Below are 9857 nucleotides of genomic sequence, written 5' to 3'. Positions count from 1 at the left end.
ACGTTAGTTAAGGAAATTAAAGTTGACATAGTTAGGGAAATTAACATTGACATAATAGTATAAGTAAACTTCCCCAATGTTTCTTTGGAGGTGAGGACTGAAGATACTCAGTCACCAAGCTTTTGGCATTTCAAACAAAGATATAAGCATGGTCCTACGTTAAGTGTTTGGCCCCCTTATGTCACATGCTCCCTCTTTACAAGGGTCTCACCTATTAATGTGCGGGATATATTGCACAAGGACGTCATGAGATTGCCCTGTAGCCATGGTCTTGGGCTAGACTCGCCTAGGCTGAAGCCTGGTCTTGTGGGTTTGTTCAGGGTCTAGCTTGACCTAGGCCTTCATGGTTTTGCGGCCCCTTAGTGAAACTTCAACAAAATACTTGGCTTCATTGAATATCCTGACCAAATTCATATGTACAAAGTTTTCTTGTGCTAGAGACTTGATACTCGATATTGTTAACATTTTTTTTTTTATTATCATGATTTTTTTTTTTTTAAACACAAAAGTTTTTATTATATAGCAAAACTTAAGAACTGAGTACATCCAAAATGTAACTCTTAATTCCTGCGAAATAGCATCAACAAAAGGCTTGGAGCCTACTAAAAGGATCAAAACACCCCAAAACAAAATTATGCAGAGATCAAACATCCTCCATCATTATTGCTTCTTATTGTGTGTGTGTGAGTAATCCAACGATCCAAGGAACATCATTAAAATTAATTTTGATTTTTTTTTTCTTTAAGAAAAGAAGAAAAATGATGCAGGATGCTTCAGCAGATAATGACAGCTTCAACCATTCCATCATGCAATTAACTATGAATCTCTTTATTGCGTAAAGGATACTTGGAACCCTACGTTAAGAATGCTTGGCATGATTATTCAGTTCTTTGCTTCTTTACAAACTCTTTAACTTCACAGAATTAACTGAGAGGAGTCCAACACAGAGTGCTCTGCAAACATATCATATATTGTTTTCGCAAAAACACCTTTGCTTGAGGCTTCTTGGAATTACATATCTGATGGAATACAAGAAAATAGTAAGAGACTCAGTGTTAATTTAACCCTTGGAATTGCTCAAAGGTTCTTGAAACTGAACACTTGCAGTAAATGTGGGAGTAAGCAGACCTTTTCTCCAACGTCAATGGTTCATGCACCATAGTCAGCAGACCTTTTCTCCAACGTCAATGGTTCATGCACCATAGTCATGCACCGTAGTCAGCTTCTGCAAATTAATTCACGACCTCTCAGATGCAAATCACATTCATTTAAAAAAAAAATGTCAAAAATCTAAAGAAGGTGAAATCAGAAAACCAGAGCAGCATAATATTTGAGAAATCTTGTTTAAGATCTCTCCCAATAACAACCATGTCAGCCAAGACAGCAGCCCTTTCACTTAAGTACAATAGCTTAAGTGCTATACATTAGATTTCCCGAATTACATTCAAACACATAACTGTATTGAATTTAATTCTCCTCAGGAAAGAAAATATTGTTTGTGCATTGATCAATACGGTAAGATGTCTAAATTTAATTAAAAAAGCTGGCTTTGAATAGTAAAAAAAGCTGGCTTTTTAAACCAATGCCAAAACGCACACAAAGTGTTGCATTTAAGGAATTGAACCTAAGTTTTGTTCATCTTCATATTGCATTAATACATTGAGAATCACAAGTTATTATGCATTCTTTTGTTCTTTTTTCCTATTTCTCCCCTCCCCCCCCCCCAACAAATCCTCTTCTCATCTCTTCTTCCACAGTCCAGACCCAAGTACTTCTTTAAGACAAGAAAAAACAAGGGCACATGCATAGTCCTAAGAACAAAAAATCACTCAGCAGCATAATGGCTTAAACCATGTTAGAAAGTCCAGGACGTAAGGAGACAAGGGTGAGGCACCTAATGCCATGAAATGAATTCATCCCAAACCTTTCCGTTATCTTATTGAATACCAATTTGTCCCACATGGGAGATGGATTCATTACTGAAACAATCATCAATATATAATAAATTTACCTGGGAGTGTAAAAGAACAAAAAGTAGAGAAACAATGGGGTTCCCCCTGTGACAGACACCAAGAAACTCATGAAAGTACAAATGCAATTTAATAGTTAATTTATTGCATAGAACACAATAATATATTTGAAAAACTCCTATGTAATATGTTACAATAAATTTTGCTTCTTGAATGAAAATTGATGTTGTAGTGGGCTACCTCACCAGACATTCTATTGTGTGAATTTACATGGTGCCAGCTAAAACTTGCTTTAGGCATGAGAATGAGATGGAAGAATGCCAAACATGTTGCAGAATAGTTCTAAAAAAGAAGAAAACATATTTTTTGATAAATAAATCTCAATTTTTCAAGGAGAAAAAAAAAATCTAGAAAGTGAACACAAGAAAAAATCTTATGCTAGAAAGAGACAGGTCCAATTGATGACAAACTATACCACTGGATAAAACACAAAGGAGTCTAAAGAATTACAAAGAAAGAGTATTATCTACAGAAAGGCAACGACTAAAATCCTCAATGGAGTTGCTACTAGTGAAACCCCATGTGCAAGACCAGAAAAAGGTTAGACCAAACCATAAAAGAACTAACTTAAACAAAGATCTGTTCTTTCTCAAGTTAGACAACTAGGCCAAGGCATGGATCAGAAGATGGCTAGGGTATTTGGTGTGCTTAGATAAGTGAAGAAACTAATCAAACCCGACCCCTTCTGTTTTATTAGATTCAAAAAAACAAGTAAAGCAAACAAAAAGTACAGACTCAGCGGCTCAAATGCATAGTTGTTTCCAACAAGAGATCTAGAGGGTTCTAGCAGGGCTTTTTTGAATGTTATATCAAGAAAATATCTTCTTAAGAAAGTATTTCACCACAAAGAAACTTGAGCTTCAGTCCAGGAAGCATGTTACACTCAAGTAATCTTGTTCTCTATTAAGCATTCTAGCTAATTTCTACTATAATAGGCGGCAACACTGCTGCTCTTTAACTTTTATGTGAAACTAGCCTAGGATCCCTTAGTATGAAAACAAGAACTTAGTTCTGTGGCAGAATTGTATATATGCTATTTTCTAAGATGTCAATAATGATTCACTTAAACGAGCCGATATCATGAAAATAAGTTCATTTAATTGCCGCAATCAGCAACACCCACCATCATGTCTATGATAATACTTGAATAATTTTTACCAACTAGCATAAGAACAATGCAAACCATTGACAAGTAATTATAACAGGTAGGACACAAAGGTATAGCACAAAACAAAAGTAAATCTCCATAATTTCCTTCTTCCTCTCAGTAAGCAAATTCATGTTAAAACACCAATAGAGCACAATACAAGTCCATATGAAATCAATAAACAAAGCACTTAGATAGGATCCTATGAAACATATTGCATAAGACCTTTTCAAGCATATGTTGCAATAAATTTTTTTCTTGAAGGAAAATTAAAGTTCTAGTGGGCTACCTTACCAAACATTCTAGTATGTGAATTTACATGGTGCCAGCTGAAACTCGATTTAGAGAAAATTCAAAATTGTAGGATAGAGAAGGAGCTACATGAGCTTGGAGGAATGCCAAACACATTACAGGTATAGTTCCATAAATATATATATATATATATATATATATATCTGTTGATAAATCTCAATTTGTCAACCAAAAATAAATTCTAGAAAGTGAAAACAAGAAAGAATCTTATGCTAGAAAGAGACAGAGGTTGAATTGATGATAAACTTTACCACTTGATATCACATAGAGGAATCTAAAGAATTGCAAAGAAAGAGTGTTATGCAAAAAAGGCAACGATTCTATAAAATCTGAGATGGAGTTACTACTAGTTAAACCAATGCATGAGACCAATCAAAGGTTAGACCAAACCATAAAAGAATTCACTTAACATAGCTTTCCTCTTTTTCAAGTTAGCCAACTAGACCTAGGCATGGATTAGAAGATGGTTAGGGTATTTGATGCGCTTGGATAAGTGAACAGACTAATCATAAACTTGACCCCTGGTTTCTTATTAGATCCGCGAAAACAAGTATAACAAATAAAAAGTACAGACTCAGTAGTTCAGACGTGTAGTTGTTTCCACCAAGAGCTTTAGAGGGTTCTAGCAGCACTTTTTTGAATGTTATATCAAGAAAATATCTTCTTAAGAAAGTATTTCACCATAATGAAACTTGAGTCTAAGCCCAGGAAGCATGTTACACACAAGTAATCTTGTTCCCTGTTAAGCATTCAAGCTGATTTCTACCATGGTAGGCGGCAAAAACTGCTGCTCTTTAACTCTTAGTATCCCTTAGTATGGAAACAAATTCTATGACAGCATTGCATATATTATATTTTCTGAGATGTGTCAATAATGATTGACTTAAACTTGCTGATATCATGAAAATAAGTTCATTTAATCACCCCAATCAGCAACACCCACCATCATGTCTATGATAATACTTAGCATAATTTTCAACAACTAGCAATAAGAACAATGCAAACCATTGACAAGTAATTATAAAAGGTAAGACACAAATGTATAATACAAAAAGAAATCTCCATAATTTCCTTCTTTCTTTCTTTCAGTAAGCAAATTCATGCTAAAACACCAATAGAGCAGCACAACACAAACTCCACTTGAAATCAATAAACAAAACACACTTAGATAGGATCCTATGACTATGACTATGACTATGAATATGATACTTATAGTTACTATAGCACTAAGCAAACCATGGCGTCCCCCTTGGTCTGAAAGGGGGACAGCATCTATACTATACTATACTATATATATATTACAACCGCATTCGGTTCACCCACGAAAGCTGAAGGTGGCCACAAAAACAAGCATATATATATATATATATATTCTCCTTAATAATAACAATACAATACTACTCTCATTCTCACTCTTAACACTAATTCTCATTATCATGCTTCTTCTTCTTCCACAGAATGTAATCAACTATACAGCATTAAACCATATTTAAAGAGAAAAACTTACGGTGAGGGATGCCGGAGGGCGTGAGAGGGAGATGATGGAGTACTGTTGCTGCGGTTAGTGATATACCGATATCGGTGAGATTGAGAGGGGCTGACTGCTGAGAAGTGGCAAATGACGAGTTTAGTGGGTTTTGGGTTGGGTCATTATATTTATGGGTCAGGATCACCTATTTATTGTTGCCCATTGTCAATCCAACCCATTTAAATTACACGATCCAAACCCATCTATTCTTCCAACCCGTAATGTTACGCATTTGTGACAAATTGTTATTAATTTTAATTTAGGCTCACTATTGAAATTATTTTTTTTACCCACTAATTAATAATAATTTGTTACTTAAAAATTATTGTGAAAATGTTGTGGACATATTAACAACTAATAATAATTTGCCACATAAGATTTATTGTGAAAATGTTATGAGAGTAGCATTTCTCATTAATTTTTCTAAATCAACACATTTGTGTTTAAGTTTAATCAGAGAATCAGAGTTTTACCATTACCAAAATATCTTAAACTTTTAAAATTAGCAAAATACCCTTAAGCCCTGAAAATGTTCAAAATATCCTTAAAATACCCAAAGAATGAAAAAAGAAAAAAAAGAAAAAAAGAAAAAAAAAAAAAGAAACCCATAAAAATTCCCACATGACCAAAATATGTTGTAACCATCAAAATATCCTTTTTTTTAGACCTCTAAAATTATCAAAATTTTTAGAATCTCTAAAATGACCCAAAAATCTAAAATACCCAAAATACCCTTAAAAACTTCAAAATAACAAAAATAACCATAAAAAACCAACAAAATAAAATACTTTTGGAACCTCCAAGTACCCCCACAAAATGTCAAAAATAACTAAAACACTCATTAACCTCCAAAAGGACTAAAATACCAAAAAAAAAAAAAAAAGATGCCCAAAATACTCCAAAAATATACCACTTGAAATCACCCAATACCCCAGAAACATCCAAAATTACTAAAATGCCACCAAAACCTCCAAAGTGACTAAATGCCCCCTAAAAACTACAAAATGATCAAAATACATTTGAAACAGCCAAAATGAACAAAATACTCTTAGAACCACCAAAGTGATGAGAATGCCCCCCCTAAAATGTGCCCCCTAAGAACCCAAAATGACGAAAAATACTCCCAAATTTTCCAAAATGACTAAAATACCCTAAGAACATCCAAAAAGACAAAAAATACCCTTGAAATGTTCAAAGCAACCAAAATAGACTTGAGAACCTCCAAAATACCCTTGGAATCATCAAAATGACTAAAATACTTCCGAAACATTGAAAATTAACAATATATCTCTAAAACCACCAAATTGACTAAAATACTCATGAACCTCCAAAATAACTTAAATACCCCCTTTGCCATAGAAACCACCTAATAATAGCTTAACTTTACATATTCATATCATTATTAAAAAACATTATCATACTTACTTTGAGTTAGTTCATGCATCCTATATTTGGTTTTGGAATAATGTTGTATAATTAATTTTGTGCTTTATTAAATTTTAATGCATGGATATGTCTTTTGTAGGAGAATGGAATTAAATGAGCAGATCTGTTTAAAGAATAAGGCTAATAGACTTTACTTTTACAAAGGTCATAATGAAGTTAAAGAAGGCCAACCCAATTAAATTTGAGTCCAATTGGAGGAAAAAATCAAAAAAATTTGCACCAAATCCAAGTCCAATTTGGATTAGGATTCTAGTCTGCGCACCAGTTAGTATTTTAGGCATACATTTCTTCTTAAATGTTCAATTGAGATGATTCAACTTGGGCTTGAAAGCTAACTTAAAGGGGTACAACTTTGTAGTTTACCAAAAGTCCGAATTTTGAATTTAAATGGGCTAAAACCATCGGTTAAGTGAAGCTTGAAGACCTGGAATTTTCTCCAAACAAGAATTCAACTTGTAATAGAATTACTTGACCTATTTAAAGATTCTTTAGAGAAAATTCAGAGGGGAGATGCCGCAGAACAAAATTTAGATTTTCTTAAAGTTTCTTTATAGTTTTTAGAGTTTTATTTGGTGTTATGGCTTGCTAGAAGCCTTGCTAAGGCAAGAGGTGAAACCCAACCGTTTATTAGTATGTTTTTAACAATTATTTTATGGTTTTAATGCTTATGTTCTTGTATTTTTTTATTGATTTACTCATCTAGAAAAGTATTTAGTTTTGTATAATTCTTTAATTTATTGTAGACTCTGAGCATGTTAAATATTTAGTATTCCCTGTGAACTAATTCACTAGTTTTTTTTGCCTAAAATTAATCAATTTCATGAAATTACCTTAGACAATTAATTCTTGAGTTCTTATTGTTAAATTGACTAAGATCATCATTTGTATGAATTTTAGTTGAATTATAAAATAAATATTGTTAAGACTACCAATAGATGTGTTGCGTGTAGATTTTTTAACCTTAGTGCTTTAGTATATTGTTATTTTATCTCAATCTAAATTACCTTTACCAAACCATCAAAATCTCTTCAATTAAACTTTATTGTTTTAGTTTTTATTCTCATGTGGTTTGCTAATCAATTCTCCCGTGGATTCAACTTTGGACTCATTGAGTTATTATTTCACAACAATCTTGCACTTGAGAGCATTATTTAAGTCACTACAAGTTTTTGGCACCGTTGCCAGATTAAATAATGCTCTCAAGTGCAAGATTATTGCGAAGTAATAACTCGGTGAGTCTGAGGTTAAATCCACAGAGAAAGAGAATTAATTAGCAAACCTCAAGAGGATAAAACCAAAACAATTTAATTGAAGAGATTTTGATAGTTTGGTGAAGATGATTGAGAGAAAATAACAATATATTAAGGCACTAAGGTTTAGGGATCCACACACAATACATTCATTGGTAGTTTTAACAATATTTATTTTATAACTCAATTAAAATTCATATGAAAGATGTTCTTAATTGGATGATTTAACAATAAGAACTCAAGAATTAATAGTCTAAGGTAGTTTTATGAGATTGATTGATCTTAGACAAAACAAAACTAGTGAATTAGTTTGTAGGGAAAACTAATGGTATATTTGATAACTGTCCTTTTCCCTTATTTTTTGTTTCCAAAAAAAAATTTCTATTTTTGAAACAAAAAATTTTGTTTGGAAACCCAAAATGGACAGAAAATAAAAACTGTTCTTAAAACTTAATTTGTGAAGAAAACTGAAAACATGCAAAATGTTGTTTTCAGTTTCTAATTTTCAAAAGTCAATGAAAATACATACTTAATTTAATGAATCTGTCTCATTTAATGAGTTAACATTAGAGTTCAAATCCTAGTAACAACATATTTTAGTATTTTCTATTTTTTTCTTCAAAAAACTATTTTTTAATTTCAACTAACCAAACATGTTTTTGATTTCGAAAATACAAAAAAAATTGTTTTTTCTTTATATTCTCAAAAACAAGTTTTTGAAAATAGAAAACAAAAACTGTTACCAAACATAACCTAAGCATTTAACGTGTCTAAAGTCTACAATAAATCAAAGAATTATACATAACTAAACATGTTTCTAGATGAGTAAATCAATCAAAAACACAAGAACATAAGCATTAAAACCATAAAATAATTGTTAAAAACATACCAATAAACGGTTGTGTTTTACCCCTTATCTTAGCAAGGTTTCTAGCAAGCCATAACACTAAATAAAACTCTAAAAACTATATAGAAACTTCAAGTAAACCTAAATTTTGTTCTACGGCATCTCCGCTCTAAATTTTTCCTTGAAGAGCCTTTAAATAGGTAAAGTAATCCTATTATAAGTTGAATTCTCATTTGGAGAAAATCCTAGGTTTTCAGGCTTCATTTAACCGACATTTTTGGCCCATTTAAATTCATAATTCGAAATTTTAGTAAACTACAAAGTTGTAACTCTTTAAGTTAGCTTTCAAGCCCAACTTGAATCATCGCAATTGGAAATTTGAGAAGAAAGTTATGCCCAAAATACTTTTGAATTGGTGCAAATTTCTTTTGGTTCGGTGTAAATTTCTTTTGATTCTTTACTCCAATTGGATTAAAATTTAATTGGGTTGGCCTTCTTTTAACCTCATTATGGCTTTTGTAAAAATAAAGTTCATTAGCCTTCTTCTTTGCACAAATATGCTCATTTAATTCTGTTCTCCTACAAAAGACATTCAACCATTAAAATTTAATTAAACACAAATTAATTATTCAACATTATTCCAAAACCAAATATAGGATGCATGAACTAACTCAAAATAAGTATGATAATGTTTTCTAATTATGATATAAATATGCAAAATTAAGCTATTATCACCACTAAAACCTCAAAAATGACCAAATTCAAGGGTAATATGCCCAAGTAACAACATTATGAAAAATTGATTGGCCTAAAGCTTTTTTTGGTAATCAGCTTAGGCATATAATCCCATATTTACATCTCTACCAATTTGAAATTATATAATGAGAATCCATTAAAACAATATAATTAAAATTGTGTAATCATTCTCATATATTTTGGTCATTTTAGTAGTTCAACTATTCAAGGGCTATTTTGAAATTTTGGGTTCATTTTGGTCATTTGGGGCGTTTATTTGGGTCATTTAGATGTTTCAAGGTTGAGCCTTCAAATGTTATTCGGCCGCTTAAACATTTCAGTCAAGCAAAATTCTTCATTCTTCCAATTTTAAAGTGGAATCATCTCACATCTTGCGATTTACGCACACAAAAAAAAAAAATATATATATATATATATATATATATGTATATATATATATATATATATATAAAAAACAATTAATTATGCTAATGTGATAGCATGTTTTGCTCGCGAAGAGTCTAGGAAATTTACCTTCTTAAATTTCACTTTCCTACCTCGT

At 31.8% G+C, this 9857-nt stretch overlaps 1 long non-coding RNA gene across 1 annotated transcript; it reads right to left on the bottom strand.

The window, feature by feature from the left end:
* Positions 1-592: 592 nt before the first annotated feature.
* Positions 593-5116, bottom strand: LOC115994323. Its single transcript, XR_004093190.1, has 3 exons — positions 4997-5116; positions 1129-1225; positions 593-1019 (listed from the first exon to the last, which is right to left on the bottom strand). It is a non-coding gene; the product is annotated as an uncharacterized LOC115994323 (long non-coding RNA).
* Positions 5117-9857: the final 4741 nt, after the last annotated feature.

This window comes from Quercus lobata, chromosome 6 (genome assembly GCF_001633185.2).
Source record: "Quercus lobata isolate SW786 chromosome 6, ValleyOak3.0 Primary Assembly, whole genome shotgun sequence".
Lineage (NCBI taxonomy): Eukaryota > Viridiplantae > Streptophyta > Magnoliopsida > Fagales > Fagaceae > Quercus > Quercus lobata.
Note: the sequence above shows the minus strand (reverse complement) of the source record. Positions and strands in the feature narration are given on the sequence as shown.